The 17072-nt window shown below is 43.7% G+C and overlaps 1 protein-coding gene across 1 annotated transcript in view; it reads right to left on the bottom strand.

Annotated features, from left to right (window-relative positions):
* The window catches only part of LOC311579532 (uncharacterized protein), a 461287-nt gene that overhangs the window by 34858 nt on the left and 409357 nt on the right, over window positions 1–17072 (bottom strand). Inside the window, exon 4 of the mRNA XM_084750208.1 lies at window positions 10489–10633. The gene's annotated coding sequence lies outside the window, so the exon portion shown is untranslated. The remainder of the gene's footprint in view (window positions 1–10488; window positions 10634–17072) is intronic.

Raw genomic sequence — 17072 nt, 5'->3', positions numbered from 1 at the left:
AGGAGCTCATCTAAACATCTGTTGGTGTTGGGCTTAGTGAGTTGGGCTGCATTTGTGGATCGTTTTTCCTTCCAGAGTCCAAGGAACAAAAACTCAGGGAAACCAAAGCAGCTACAGAGAAACCAAAGAATTTCTCTTCTAGACATGCAAGGAAGCTGCATCCGTGACAACTCAACAATATGGATGGCTACACAAGACCTGCAGGGCAGCCACAACGAATGACATGCCAACAGAAATAAGAAAAAATTTTCCTAAGACTGCATCTTAGGACAGCTAAGAGAGAGGGAGAATCAGTGTTCTCCCATGATGAGCTTCCTGATAGGTTACCCAATCCCACATGGTTAGCCCTAGATACATATGCATATAAGCAACACCACAAGCACCTGCCCAGTAAGATGGACAGACAGATGATATATATAACATGATGGTGGTGATGATGAAATATAGACACATAGAGTGGGTAGTAAATGATACATGGTAAATAGATAGGTAATAGACAGATAGATTGGATAGGTAGATGATGGACAGACAGATTGATAGATATGATAGATAATAATTAGAGATAGTGAATTTGAAAGGGAATGGTGAAAGACTCTCAGGAGGAGTTGATGGTGGAGAGAGAGCATTGAAAATGATGTAAATAGAGTATTCATGTTTGGAATATCAAAAAAAAAAAGGACTCCAAAATAAATTTTTAAGAAGAATGCATTTGCCTATCTGAGTAAGCCCACATCTACCACTGTATCCTTCAGAAACATTCTCTAATCCGGCACAACCAGTGAGCAGGTCACCAATAAACATCTTCCCCATGTATAGTTGGGAATGCAAAGTCGGTTCTGAAAGTTAATGTTGAAAACACTCACAGAAAACGGTGTGTCATTTTGCACCGCTTACCTGTTCCTTTTCTCTATTGTCACAGCTACAAAATCTGTAGTTGCTAACTGAAACTTGGTTGGGTGGGAAGACATAACTGTACGATACACTTTAAAGGTATTCTAAAGTATAATATACATTCAGAAAAGCATGCAAGCCACAACTATTGCTGTCAGCCTGTTATCCTCACAGAGAATGAACAACAACCATCTTTGTCAAGAATAGAGCTTTACAAGAATCCTAACAGCTCTGGTGCCTTTTCAAGCACTGTGTTCTTTCCTAAGGGTAAATTTTCTTGATGTCTATCTCCAGATGTTAGATTTTTAAAAAGCTAAATAAATAGAAGTGTATAGCACCTACTTTTTGGCCTAGATTATCCCATCCCAGGTTTTCTTTAATATATTCATCCCTAATGTTATTGTGTGGCTATTTTAATTGCTGTATCCATCTGATATTCATTTTTATGTATGTGCCACTTGGTGGGCATTTGGGGTCATTATATTATGAAAAGACACTGCTATGAACATGTCATTTACCTGTCCCTTGTAGCTTGCTCACATGACACTATTGAGTATAAAAATGAAATCATGAGTCGCATGTGCCCGATTAGCTTCGAAAACAATGCCAGGGTTTCCCCAAGGAGCTTTTTCAAGTCCCAGGCCCTTTAGACTATGAGACTCTCCCTGCTCCACACCCTAACCAACAGATGGCATTTCTGCTCGAGTTTCACACTTAGTAACTTCATGCCAGCGTCGGCGCTGCCTTTTGAACAGCCTGTTTTGAAAGGTGCCTGTTTGTGTCATACCATCCTTCCGTACTGATCTGTAAACATTCTTTGTGAATTCTGGATTCTGACATTGTCTCGTTTCCTGTTTGTTTTTGCCATGAAAATTTCGCCCTAGTACCCACCCTGTGTTTTCACGTTCTTAATCAAATATTTACATGATCAGGAGTTCATAATTGGTTTTAAATTTTGAGACTGGGTCTCATGTATCCCAATCTGACCTCCAGCCCACTGTGTAGGGAAGCTTTCATCATCTTCCTGTCAAGTGTGTGGTGAGTTCTTATAGATATTATTCATAAGAGCACAGATGCGACATTGACCAGGTCTACTAGCAGTGTCCCCTGTCCGTCTGTACTCGAGTCCTATTGAGTGTGTCTGTGTCTGCTAATGCCACTGGGTTTCTTCCTTCTGTACGTGCTTGTGTCCGATTTCTTTTTGTCCTTGCTGTTGCAAATCGGTGATTTGTACCTTTTCACATTCAATAATATTCTATTGTGCATGTCCAACACTTTTCTACTTTCCTGTCAATCATCTGAATTGTTTTCGACTTGGCATTACATGAACAAAGCCTTTTGCAAACTTTTTTGTTTTGTTTTGGTTTTGTGTGCTTGTTTGTTTGCTTGCTTGCTTGTTTTGTGCTATAAATACAGTTTTTTAAAAATATTCTCGAAGTGAACATTTTTTTTCTTCCTAGCTTCCTGTCTTACTGTTCATGGCCTTTCTCTTGTAAGCATAATTAAAGTGGCTCCATTTCTTCTCATTTGCCTTTTACCCAGAGGATGGAGTGGATGGAGGATGGAGAGGATGGAGCGTCGCGTAGCGTCCGGCACGCTTCAGCTGGACTTGCTCGCTCTTCTCTGTGCTCCACCTCCCAGGCTCTTTTGTTCCTCCCCTTTGACTACTTGTGGTATTAATTATTCATTTTAATCTCATGTATCATCTTTATCCTATCAGTTTGTCAAGATCTAAAATAAATTAGCATTATCATCCAGAAAGCATGGGGAATTAAAGTATATGAAAAAAATGTCCCCTCCCTTCCTGTTCCTCCGCTCTATATGAGTCTGGATTCCGTGTGTGTGTGTGTGTGTGTGTGTGTGTGTGTGTGTGTGTGTGTGTGTGTGTGTCCAGTTCTGTAAAATGCTTTACCTGTTTTAGACAGGCAGTGCTCTCAGATCTGCCCTCTCTTCCTCCCCTTGAATCTTGAGCTCTTTGGTTTTGGCTGGAATCATCACACTGCTGATGGCCCCTTTTAGGCATGTCCTTTCTTTTAACATGTGGCACATAGTTCATGGTTTTCAGACTTTTTGTTCCTTCGTTCATTTGCTTGCTTTTTGTTGCTTTTCTTTCTCTGTTTCATTTTCTGCCAAGTCCATGGCCAATTTCACTTCCACTCGTATGAGAGCATCTTTGGTGGCAGACTGAGTTTATAGGCTTTCTTTCCATATTTAGTTTTCAGTGATCTTACTGTGACAGGTCTAGACTTGTTTTTTTATGTGTGCTGTTTTAGGTTTATAACACTTTCTGGTGATGCTGATGGTTTTGTCCATGTCAGATATCCCTGCCCTTGTCATCTTTATTGCTTTTTCCTCATTCTCTCTCTCTCTCTCTCTTTTGCAAGTGTGAGGCAGGAAAGAAGGCTCTATTTTAATTTATGGTAGACCCTATATCTATAAGTAGTTTGTGCTTTTGAAGGGGGTGGTTATTATTACCTTGTCCCTATCTGAAATTTAATTTCTACGTTTTCTTCTGACTTATATTTCACTAAAACATATTTGTTTCTTGCTTTAAGACAGCCCTCCAGCTTACATATCAGCACTATCAAGCTAGCTTTTTCTGATATTACACCCTCTGGCTTCCCTTTCACAGTAATTCTTCACCTATGATATTTCTTCATTATTTAATATTGGATTCCAGCAGCAGCATCTCTTCCACAGTGGTTTTCTTGGCCTTCTCCAAAGAGGACCAACCATTCTCCTCTCCCCACTTGTTGCCTTCAGTCCAGCCCAGGACCTTCCCGGCAGCACTTCCCACACTCACTCGCCCACATGTCTGTCTGCTTACAGTGAGCTGGATGTTCTATACACTCAAGAGATTTCAGCTCCAGGCCAGTGCTTGGGACTCAACGGCTGCTAGGGGGATTTCTTCTGAATGGATGGATGTGATATTAACCCATGCCCTTCATCTGAACGCGGGGGAGGAATGTCTCAAAATATGTCGATGTTTAGGAATTACAGGAAGGAAGGAAGGAGCAAAGGAAGGAAGGAAGGAAGGAAGGAAGGAAGGAAGAACTCACTATATGGTTTTATTGTGCTACTTGGATTTTAGATATTCTGCTCAAGATGTCTACTCTAGAAGATAAATTCAGGACAAAGTCGACTGAGTTCTGCATAGGCCTCCCTCTAGGGAAGAGAGTGTGTCCTGAGCATGTGCTCAGATGTGCGTGCTGGGATACTATGTGATGGATTTGGGTGCAAATTGTCATAGATACATGTTACCAGAAACTCTAGCAAACTCCTCTCTCTGTCTCTGTCTGTCTGTCTGTCTGTCTGTCTGTCTGTCTCTGTCTGCCTGCCTGTCTCTCTCTCTCTCTCTCTCTCTCTCTCTCTCTATCTCTCTCTCTCTCCTTTTCTCTCCTCTCCTTTCCTCTCCTCTCTTTATGTGTGCTTAGAAGCTGAGAACGTGGAATCCCCAAAGTCAGAGACACACAGGGTGAGTGCTTCAATCCAAATTATATTGGCCAACAGTCTGAAGGCATCTGATCCTCCCTCTTCCCCTCTGCAGTGGTAACAGCCAAGTGCTAGTGGCAGGCAGCACTCTTGCTTTCTAGCAGGAGACTTGTATGGTCCCTGTCCACTCCAAGTCTTTAGGGAGACGGAAGGCAGCTGATAAAGACACCCGGGTAAAGAAATGTGATGACAGGCTCCGGGCGAAGCTGTCAGCACTACTGCCCCATTTCAGACCTCTCCCAGTGCTGATGTGTGCACTCCTTGGGTTGTCATAGAAACCAGAGCTTTCCTTATGACTCCCAGCCCCTTTGCTGTGTGCTTGGTTTTCCACTTTTAATGAAACTAGGTACAGAGTAAAGGGCACACTCTTTCCCACAAAACCATGGCCTCTCCAAAATCCAAGTAGATCCCACCCTGTCATGTGTCTTGGGAGGCACAACAGAGAGCCCTTGCAGCCCTGGCCTCCTCCCCCGCCCCTACACACCCCCTGCCACCACTGTCACCTGATGCCTGCCACTACTAGTTCAAAGCAAGAGCTATTTTTAGATTCAAAGATCAGTCACAGGAAAAGAGGAATGGATTCATAAAATATAAGAAAGCAACAAACACAGTCCCTTGACCCAAAAGGGGTACTGGTGATGTGCTGTCATAATTTGGAAGAGAACCCTAATCAGAGGAAAGCAAAGAAGCCCTCTGCTGATATCTAACTGAGTTTAATAGAGTGTTAATGGGGCCACCGTGGTTACTAGATATCTTAATCGTCCTCTTAGTGGGAATTTGTGGCCCCATCTGGTTTCACTGGTAGTGTGCAGAATCCTGTTCCTCCACGTTTTCTGAAATGCTAAGTAATATTTCTCTACAAAGAAGTTGTTTGGTTGGTTGGCTGGCTGGTTGATTTTAGGACATGACTCATTTTCTACTGTTCTGTTACTTACAACTGTTGACACTAAGGTAGTGTCACCTTACAAAGTCAATAGTATTTGGTGGACACTAATACTGCGTGGCTGCTGTGGCTTCATGGGTAAAGGGCTTGCCACACAAATGGGAGGAGGCAGGTATAGATCCTCAGCACCCACATACAGCCTAACCCCTGTATGCCTATCATCACAAGGATGGTGCTACAAAATGGAAAATGGAAACAAAAGGACCCTTGGAAGTTTTGGGGCTACATAGCCTATCATTTTAGGATTTCTACTTCTGTGATAAAACACCATGGACGAGCAACTCAGGGGGGAAAGCAGTTTATTTCAGCATACGGTTCCACAGCACAGTCCATTACTGATGGGAGTCAGGGCATGATTTCCAATAGGACAAGAACGTGGAGACAGGAATTGAAGCAGAGACAATGGAGGGGTGCTGTTTACTGGCTTGCTCCCCATGGCTTGCTTAGCCTGCTTTCTTATAACACCAGGGCCACCAGTTCAGGGTTGGCACTACTCCCTGTGAGATGGGACCTAGTACATCAATCATTAAGCAAGACAGTACTCCCACAGGCTAGCCTACAGGTCAGTCCTAATGGGGGCATTTTCTCAATTGTGATTCCCTCTTCTCAGATAACTCTAGCTTCTGTCAAGTGGACATAAAACTAGCCAGCACACCTGTGTGGTTAGGAGCAAGTAGCAAGAGGCTGTCTGAAGCAAGCTAAAATGCAAGATGGATGCTAAGGTGTACCAATGTGGAGAGAGAGAGAGAGAGAGAGAGAGAGAGAGAGAGAGAGAGAGAGAGAGAGAGAGAGAGACAGAGACAGAGAGACAGAGACAGACAGACAGACAGACAGACAGAGACAGAGACAGACAGAGACAGACAGAGACAGACAGAGACAGACAGAGAGAGAGACAGAGACAGACAGAGAGAGAGACAGAGACAGAGAGAGACAGAGACAGAGAGAGAGAGAGAGAGAGAGAGAGAGAGAGAGAGAGAGAGAGAGAGAGAGAGAGACTTTTAACAAAGTTTATATAATAGATAGTTTGCTCATTTCTTCTTTTAGCATGATAATAGATGGTGCTTGGTGAGTGTCTTTCTTTAAGATGCAGTGGAGTGGGTAATATCTGTGCAGTCTTTGTTCTAGCTCCTTCAAGGTTATTGTTGCTTCTGTCTTTGCTGCTCAACAGCAAGCCCTACTCAGAAGGCAGGCCGACTTGGTGCTCCCCTGCACACCCCAGCCTTCTAGGCCTTATCCAACTCACGCTCCCACGTCCCTTCTCTCTTCTTAACCGTTCTGAATTTGTCTCCAGTAGAAGACTGCTGAGACTCACCTCTGAGCCCTGACAGCATCTGGTGTGTTAGATAATGGAGACAGCGTGCATTTGTGCCCCCAGCCAAGTGTTTGTGAATATGGTGGACACGTGTCCGTACAAAGCATCGAACCTCTGGCATCCATAGCGCCCAGTCTTGACTTTCTGAATGCAGCTAAGGTCACTCATTGCCCAACCGTCATTCAAGATCATAAAGGTAAATCGCTTTTCCCTTGACCTTTTGGGTTAAGTAGGTGACAAACAACAGGACAGAACAAGTGTTCGTCATGAAAATGACTCCATGACCCAGGTGGAATTGTTGAGTGCGTCAGGCTTTATCCCAGAACTCTATCCCTACTGTACTGACCCGTCTTTAAACACTAAATGCAAAGGGCTGGTATTTCTTTGTTAAGTGAGCCTTTTTTTATTCACTTGCAGATATTTTGAAACCACTGAAGATATTCTAATTTATATTGTTGTTCTGGAACCGTGGATCACAACTAACATGCAATTAACAACTAAGGCTGGTGCAGATGGATTATCAGCTGGACAGCAAGTGTCCATCTTCTCAATGCTCCTGGGCAACTTGCTGTTCAGAGTTGAACGTCAGTCACCACCAAGGGACTCAGTAGTGGATCTTATAGACAGGAACATTCCTATAGGGGGATTCTACAAATAGCAGCTCAGAACTAGGATAGCATTTGCCCCTATTATGTCAACAATGAAAACTGAAAATCTTTCTACAAAAACTTGATTTACAGAACATTTTTTTTAGAAACATGCCTATTTTTAACCAGTGAGCTACCTGGAAATTCCTCTGACCTTAAATCTGGTGAGCAGAGCTCTGAACAATGAGAACTTATCCACAATCTTTGGCCCAGAGCTTTCCATTTTAAAACCACAGGATGTGGCAGTCCCCGGAGCAGAAACACCCATCTACCCTTGCGTGTCCACATCTATCACCACTTTGACCCCAACAGATCCTAGTCAAGACCATTTTCACTCCCCCCCCCCCCAGCATTGACTAATTTGACTTGTTTGTCAGGCAGGAAAGATTAAATTATGTCCTCCTAACAAATAATCAAAACCTCGTTTGCCCCAACATCACAAAGGCTTATTTTTAGTCATTCAGATCTGCAGCGGGGCTAGACAGCCCTCCATGGTGTCATTCTCCCATGAAATGGTAAGCCGCCCAGTTTATGTTTTTATCCCAGGGACACTCAGTCTCATCGCCTGACTGAGCAGAGAACGGTTTGAAGAAGAAGTTGAGAAACCTTGTCTCATGAATTTTAATTCGGAGGCTGTGTGATCCTTCATTGCAGCTACTCAACTGTACCCACTGGGGCATGAAAACATGCAATATGCAGATGAACGAATATGGCTGTGCTTCAACACAATTTATTTTACAAAAGCAAGTAGGGCTGGATTTGGTCAGCAAGTTACAGTTTAGCCAACATGTAACTCCTGGTCCAGAATCTCTCCCTGGCAATTCAAAGTTTTTGTAAAGCTATAACTCATACCATGTTGCTCATATTTTATCTGCTAAAACAAATCACAGGGCAATGCTTTTGGGAGCCAGGAAAATATGATTTCCATTTTCAGAGTGAGAAATGGAAAAATATTCCTAAGTAGTGATGTCTGTACATTTCCCAGGGTATTTTGTAACGCTGGGTCATAAACGGAAGCTCCAAGAATAGGAATTAACATGAGCCATCTGCTATGGTCTGGACGCCAGTGTCCTTCCACCCCAATATTCACAGCCATCAAGGCGATGGCATGTGGAGGAAGGATGAAAGCAAGAGGTGATTAGGTCATGGAAGCGGAGCCCATTCCGAATAAGATTAGTGTCCTTGTAACATCAGCTCCAGCAAATTCTAGTTTTTCTACCATCTGAGGACACAGTGAGAAGCATCCCTTACAAAGTAAAAAGACTGACTCGTACTAGACACTAAGTCTTCTTGACCCTGGATCTTGGACTTCCCAGCCTCCTCGAAAAAGATGAGAAATAGATTTATGTTTATAAGCCATTCATTTTATGGAATTTTGTTGTAATAGTCTGGGATATTACATTTAATTTGTCACTTTGACCTGGTGAAAGAGCACCCACACATTGAATAAAACATAATTTCTCTGTCTGTAAGAGGTTGTTTCCAAAAGAGATTAGCATTTGAATCAATGGATTGGGTAAAGATCAGTTCTCAGCAGTGAAAGCAGACTCCTCAGCTCGCTTTCAGGCTCTGATTGGATGGGAGAAAAAAAACAGAAGAGGGGTGAGCTGACCTCCCTGTCACAGCTGAGACAAACATCTTCTGCCTTTGGACATCAGAACTCCAGGTTCTTGGACCTTTGCTCTCTGGTTGGCAATTACACTTTCCCTCTCCCCGATCCTATTGTCTGCTTCATCGGCTTGCAAACAGCATACTGACACTCCGTTGAATTCTGTAACTGTATGGTGTTTTCTCCAGAAAACTTAGACTGATAACACAGCCAGGAACCATCAAGACACCCTCTTGGATTGGAATCTTAAACCCTAAATCACTTAGTTCTTTGTGATTGCTCCTTAGCGTTTCTGTATCTGTGATTTTTGTCTTCCTAGAACTACTTAGCAATCGTGTTAGATGTTACAGGACAAAGGGATCTGGAAAGCAAAAAGCAGGATTTCACACTTGCCATTTGTGTTCATGCCTTGAGCTTTGTTGGGACTCAGTTTTGGTCTCTCCTTTGATGGGAAATGGCACATTCTCTATTAGTCACATTCCTTGATGTTGTGGCCATAGACATGAAAAGAAGCAACTACGGGGCAGCCATGTTTATGTTGGCTCAAAGCTTGAGAGGATACAGTCTTCATCACAGCAGGAGAAACATAGCAACAGGACCTAAGTTGCTAGTCACACTGCATGACTTTTCCATGAGTCTTGGGGATTCAAACTCGGGTCCTCATGCTCATACAATAAACACTTTACTTCTTGAGCTATCTCTACAGCTCTTGCTTTGGCCTTTCTGACCAATAAACTGTAAAGGGATCTCAGATAAATCAGTGTGTCCACGCCCTTCTACTTCAGTGCCAGTCTGAGCAAGGAAAATATATCTCTAGCATGGACTATGCACTATGCACTATGGGCTCTCTTACAGCTTCAGTGGTCATGCCCAAGGATTCAGGAAAGTAGCACATGCAAATCGCCAAGTGTAGAAATGCTTGGCAGGCTTAGAAGAATCTGTGCTAGATAAAAGCCACATACATCAGCATTAAGCTGGGCATCCTGTGTGCTCACTGTCCCTCTCTCAGCTCTGCACAATCACTGCCTCCTGTGTGTATCAACGTCAAAGGAACCGCACAGAGGATCTTGTATGAAGCACGGCTAACTTGCCCTATAATATAATGTAAAGCTTTCAACACATTCCTGTGACTGCATTAAGGTTGTAGAACAACACACGAGGGGGAAAAAAACTGTTTACACACAACTGTATATACGTTAGATGACTGAAGTCCATGTACAAGCCCAAAGGGGCAGACGCATTATTTCTAAGAAGGAGATGGCCCTAGGAGGCACCTGTATTTACAAATCAAATTAGGAAGTCTGTGTACTGACTCACTTTATACTTGAACTATATAGAAAGAAATGTTGAGGCTACAGGAGAAGGAGGGGAAGGCATTTGGGCAGAGTGCCATTCGTCCTTATCTTTGTCTTTCTATAGAATCCTCAGCAAAAAGTATTCCTCTTCCCCGAGGCCCGTGTGGGTTTAAACATACTCCTTGAGTTTTTGAAAGGAAAATGCTGGCTTCACTGTCATGTGGGCACTGATGCAAGAATGATGGCCGTCCACGGGTTTCCATGTCTGAAAACTGTAAGGTTTGTGAACTGTTACTCACCCCACTGCTGATGGAGGCTCAGAATCAGCAACAACCTAGGTGCTGAACAGTGAGGGACCAGAGAGTAAGCATGGGGCATGGCATTAATCTGGTCTCTATTTGGCAGGAAGAAGTACAAACGTAGATTACCAGTCACAGTTGAAATCTAAAAACAGAATGAGACCATTAGTACAGTGTCATAAGTAAATACCAAACACACACACACACACCTCAATTCGACCCATAGCCTCAAGGATAGGTGTGTAAAATTTTGTGGTTCACAGAAACATATTCAAAGGACAGGATTACAGTGGGATAGGAGGAGGGTGGACAGACTGAAGGATGGATGAGCAGATGGTGGATAAACAGTTGGATGGGTGGACAAATGGATGGTTGGATAGACAGATGGGTACACGGGCAGATGGATGGATGCACAAATTTTAAAAGAACAAAACAAACTGAGAGTGTCAAGTGGGCCAGTGATTAAAAATACTGGAGGGAATGGTTAACTCAGCTTTCATTACCTTACCACCAGTAACCTCAAGGCTTCCCCCCAATTACCTCCCAATTGGTTGCTAAGATAAAAAACAGCACCCTCCATTTACCTTGCTTAAAGAGCTCAAGCATTTAATGCAAATTGGTCCGACTGCAATTAGTGGATTTAACAGCTAGTTTCACTAGTTTTTAAGTTAAAATAATCTTTCAAAAAAATCAATCTAAAAGGTTATATAGCATGTAAGAGTCCAACTGTATGACATTCTGGCATCAAAGCTATGGAAACAGCCAAAATAACAGTGGCTATTCAGTGCCTGAGGAGAGGTGGGTGGTGGGAAGGAGAGATGAACTTCTGGCGCAGGGAGGACTTTTTAGGACCATGGAACTCTTCTTCACACCATTAATAATGTCCACACCTTACTGTACAGGTGCTGAAAGCTACAATAGAAAATCCCACAGCATAGAATACTAATACTAATGAAAGGTACAGAATTTAGCTAATAATGGTGTGTAGTAAGCGGCTCATCAATTTTAATAAATGTACCAACCTAAAAGAAGTACCGTTTTCATGCAACTCATGGTACATAGGATATGAGAGCAAGAGAAACAGGAAGCTACGTCACACCAAGGATATGACAGCATTCATACTGTGAGATGCTGGTATATGCTTCCAAGCAGAGTGAAGCCAGGCTCTGGGCAGAGTGTGTATTCTCTATAGAAAAAAAAATGGAGCAAACAGGCGCACTGTTAGTATAAGCTAGAAGGATCTATGCCAGTATCCTCACAGGGCTACTTTCCTTGACATCCTGAAAAACAGTTTTTGAAACTATAAGATCCTAGGCTGGAAGAGGAATAATGCCTCCATTTAAGGGGCTTATTTATTGATTAAAATTATCTTGATTTTTTTTTCCAAACCCAGAGCAAGCACAGGCCAGGAGAGGCAAGGTGGAAGAACAGTTTAGTCCTTGCATTGTCAGCTCCACCCCCTCACTGTCTAACTGTAGATTGCCCCACTCCTCCTTCAGAGAGAACTAAAGGGGTTAATTTGATAATGATACAATTGAAAGAAGTGTGGACAGGTGTGTGTGTGTGTGTGTGTGTGTGTGTGTGTGTGTGTGTGTGTGTGTGTTTGGGGAGGAGTGAGGTAGAAATGGAAATGGATCTTCCCATTAAGGAGAATATAATCCGAGTTCCCTTGACAGCTGGTAAAGGAAGTGGGCACAAAACAATACCTCGGAATTGTCCTGAAACCTTAGCTGAAGCCACTCGCCTCACCGGGGCTATCATCAACACACTCATGTTACAATCTTTCCCTCCAGCTCTTTGATAGGACTGAGCGGAGCTGGGGAGGACATATAGGAACGTACGCTAGCTGGTCAGAGAGATAGACGCTATGTTTCAGTACAACCTTGCTCAGCACAGGGAAAAGGGCTTTATGCAGAAAGACTAAAGGAATGCATGCAGCAGAGAGAAGGGTGGTCTGGGCTGCAAAGCCATCTCTGTCACTTACTAGTCACTTGGCCTTGGGCCAATGAGCAAACCTCTTGCCATCTAAAATTATATCATACTTTATGGCAGTGTTAAGACATTTTTTTTCTGAGTTGTCTACCTTCTCATATCAATAAATAGGAATTACAGTGCCTGGCACACAGTCAGTACTTAACACTGGTGCACATTACAGTTGTCGTCTGTGTTTAAGGAAAATGCTAACCTCCCAGCCTTGGTGCCATTAAGGGCTCAGACATAGAGAACACCTTCAAAGTCTGGAAAGGGAGGTCTCTCATGGCAGTGCCACTGCTTACTCCTGAACTCACTGGGTAGCCATGGTCTTTGCATGTGTGACCTAAAGTCAACCTGAGGGTGTACATCACCAAAAGTCTCCAACGTTCTCTTCATCTGCACTGCAGTGACAGAAACACCTGTTTTCTGCTCATCTTTTAGAAATTAAGTCAGGATCTCCTGAGTCTCAAAATGGTCCCTCCTCTCCAAAGCATGGAGGTCTGATACTATTGCCCCTGGTAATTCTCCACCGGGTATTCATGTCCTATCACGTTGTGGGAAATGCATTTCCCCAGAGAAATGGGCTGACACTTGATGTTCACTCTCCCTTTTTTAAAATTTAATTAATTTATTCAGATTACATCCCAATTTCACTTGTTATGCTTTCACTTGTACCCTCCCATTCCTCCCTCCATCTTTCACCCTATTCCCCTCCCCTAAGTCTGTGACAGAACATGTAGAAAAATGCGAGTAGACCCATGTTTATCACCATGCACAAAACTCAAGTCCGAGTGGATCAAAGACCTCAACATAAAACCAGAGACACTAAATCTGTTAGAAGAAAAAGATGCTCAATCTCTTGAGACAAATGCTATCCCATGCTTGCTGTTGACAAATGTAGTCAAAGTTCTAGGAGAGCTGGCTTGCTGAGCAAATTGGCCTCTTGTTCTAGAGAGATGAAGAAGCAGAAGACATCTTGCAGCCCATGGTAGCTAGCTGCCTTTGGGCCCGTTATTTCCAACAAAGCCTTTACAAGGGTTACAGGAATCCTCAGCCTCAGTTTTAACATGTTTGAGTGAGCAGCAAAGGACTTGGGTTTCCAGCCTTTATGTTTTCTCCAGCATGGGAAAACTAAACCTGGGGCATCTCCCCTAAGCTTGCGGCAGTCGCATACTTAGTCTTAATAGGCACGCGCTTTCCCAGATGAATGCATATAGATCATCATCCAGTAAGGCCCGAAGAAACTATTGCCAGAGAATCCGCAAAAGGAATTGTCTGATTGCTGCTCTGAGAGAGGCTGGCAGCAGGACTCACTCAACCAGGAGACTCCTGGGCACCATGGGCTCTACCAAGTGTTTATTTTGTTGTTGTTCTGCTGCAGTTGTCATGTGGAGTTCTTAGTCTTTCACCTTAATATTCTCATATTCTTTCACCTCTCTAGTCAATATGAAATTAATACGAAATGACACCATTTTGTACTTAGGTGGCAGGTTCTCAAAATATCTAATTTTATACTCAAAACACAACCTTTCCTTGTGCCGTGGCTACGCATAGTGCTCTGCAGATAAAACACTCAAGCCTAGGAATGTTTGAGAATTTATCTGTAGCCACCTATCTGCCATGTGATGGTTTCATAATCAGAATTCCGGGTTCAGATTTATCACACCCTAGACTCCAATCTCTAACCAATAATCTACGGTTATTAGATGCTTTATCATATTGAAAGTGAATCGTTTCAGCTGGCCTTGGGAGTATAAGGCTATAACCCCAGCTTCAGGAGGCTGACACTGGAGGATCATGAGCTGAAGACTAGCCAAGACCAGTTGAAGCCTAGATTGAGTTTCAGGCTGGCTTAAGAAATATGTAATGAGATCTTATCTTTAAAACAAACAAACAAACAATGACAACAACAAAATGTGAGGAAGGAAGCGTAAGAAAGTCTAGGGACATAGCTTAGGAGTAGTGAAGTCCTAGCTTAATCCCCACTATGAGGGGTGGGGGAGAGAGAATCATTTCATAACTAGTATCATTTGAGCACCTCCTGTCCTGAGAGGCACGTCAGCCACTGTTATCTCAACTAGGCAGCAGTGAACCTGGAAGCTAAGGTGGCCAAAGGACTTGGCCTTGGACACTTGGTAGCAACAGGCAAAGAATAAAACAGAATGCAGACTGTCCTGGACGTGGGCTAGCCCCTGACTGAGCATTTAGCCATGAGGAAGTCTCTCTGATCTTGCCTGTAAAATGAGGTTTCTCCCACCTCCTTTCTGGGGGAGCTTTTTATGCAACAAATGATGAGAGGCAGCTCACCATCCTGGTTCAAATTGAGCACCGTTAAGTCAGAAACTCTGCTTGAAATGGGTCTGTGACTAAGGAAGTTCTGTAACCAAGAACGGACCTGATAATGGTACCTCAGGAGTGGGGCCATGGAGAGGCTTAACTGCAATAAATTGCGCAAACATTCCGCAAAGGAAATGTGCTCAGCCAATCGTTGGTAAAGCATCTCACCAGATGGGTCACAGGTAGCAGCAACCCACAGATGTTCATAGACCCACCCACCCCCATTACTGCTTATTTCGATGTCCTAGGATGAATGTGGAAAGGAAGAAGAGGCCCTCCCTAGTGCAGTGGAGGCCTGCTCCTCACGTTACTCTTGGCAACTTGAGCACAAACCTTTGGGAGCCAGGTAAATGAAGGCTAAAGATGCCGTTTTCAAATTTAATAAACATACCACCACTCACAGGAGCATCTCTCATTCCCACTGGCAGTTACGGACAGTCTTCTCTCAATTACTTGTAGCTAATTTTAATACAAGGCCAGCTTTTCTCACTTTGCTCTCCACATTCATCCACAGCCTCCTCTCCAGTCCCCAACGGGATCCGCTCAGAAAATGTAAACCCATATTAATATCATCCTGAGCAAAGCATAATTAGAAAGCTAAATCAGCAGCCACAGGAGCAGTGTAATGGGTTTTGAGCCATGTATAGAGCAGGCAGAGGGTTGAGTTTAAACAGTTCCCTTTGCGTTGAGTTATCCCAGCATCCCTTTGTCAGCAGCACACAGATAGGACATCTATCTTGAGCCCAGGGCAAGGGTGAGCAAAGAATGACTGGCGTTCCAATCCATCCCACTGCCCGGTATTGAAAGTCAGGTTATGTTTTGATAGACTGTGTCCGTTCATTTGAATATCATCTACAGACACTTTTGAGATAAAAATTATAGAATGGGCACTTTGGGACCAGATGGTTCACAGAGTTGAAAATATTTGCTCTTGGCCCTTTATAAAAAGCTGGCTGATTCTTGTCCTAATTATCTGTGAGAGAGATGGCTGCCTCCGGGTCAGGGAAATGGTTCAGTGGGCACAGTGCTTGCCACACAAGCATAAAGTAGCGAATTCCGTTACCAGCGCCCACACTCACAGAATGCGTTGGAGTGCTCTTGTAGTCCCAGAGCTGGGGAGACGGAGACAGGTGGATCACTGGAGCTCGAAGGCCACCCGGCCCAGCCAAATGAATGAGCTCCAGGCTTAACAAAAGACTTTGTCTTGAAAACTGAGGTGGGAAATGACAGAGGGACACCCCTAACATCAACCTCTGGCCTCCAGCATACATCGTGTACACACATATGTATACACACCAATGTGACTGGGTAGATGCATCACACACACACACACACACACACACAGAGAGAGAGAGAGAGAGAGAGAGAGAGAGAGAGTTCTATATCTTCTTTCCACCCAACAATGATAACCTTTCCTAAAACCAGAAGGTGCTGGGACAGCACAGGAAAGGATGCTTTGCTCCTGAAATGACCTAGCAGATGATGCACACACCACATGACTCTCCTGGCTCACCAGATCCTCAAAGCATTAAGCCTCGTGACTCAGTAGTTCAAGTAAGACGTAATGGATCCTGTATGGTCTGGAGGCTTCCGAGAGCCAATCTGCTCTGTGTCGTATAAAAACTACTGTGAGCCTGGGATAGTCTCTCTGCTCATTGTGACCAGCATTTCATAGCTTAGTCTCTTAGAGCCTAAAAACGTTAAGCGTAGAGTCACTTTATGTCAACTACCAACAACAAAAATGCAGGTTAGTTTGTAAATATTGGTGTCCCTAAAAACTCCCCTTACTTATTGGAAATGATGCAGAGCCCCAGTTACACCTGGAGAATCTCAGCTGAATAATGGCACGTAAGCTACAGGAAGTTCTGTTTAGTTTAGTGGTTGGGTTTTTGCTGTCACTCGTTTGTTGCTGTTGTTTGACTAGCACTGCTTGTCTGATTGCTGTTTGCTAAGGATAGTGCTAAGGATGAGCTCTAACCCTCATGTGACTTACACAGAGTAGCTCCCTCTGGGATAGGAAGGGTGGTCACATGACTTCACGTGATGCCCATGTGTGAAAGATGACTGTGAGTCAACCATAACCAGGCTGCTCCCCAGATTCATGACGCCTTCTCTTGGACTGCCATTGCTCTTTCTCATGTCTATCAAGTCCAGTCTTGACCAGAGTGCCTGTGCATATCCAGTTGTCTTTCCCGATACTGTGAGCCAAAGGGTTCCTTCTTCAAAAGACACTTCGTAAAGTCATTGTCCACTAGATACCACCATGTGGAACC

This window comes from Acomys minous (genome assembly GCF_964271855.1).
Source record: "Acomys minous genome assembly, chromosome: 12".
Classification (NCBI taxonomy): domain Eukaryota; kingdom Metazoa; phylum Chordata; class Mammalia; order Rodentia; family Muridae; genus Acomys; species Acomys minous.
Note: the sequence above shows the minus strand (reverse complement) of the source record. Positions and strands in the feature narration are given on the sequence as shown.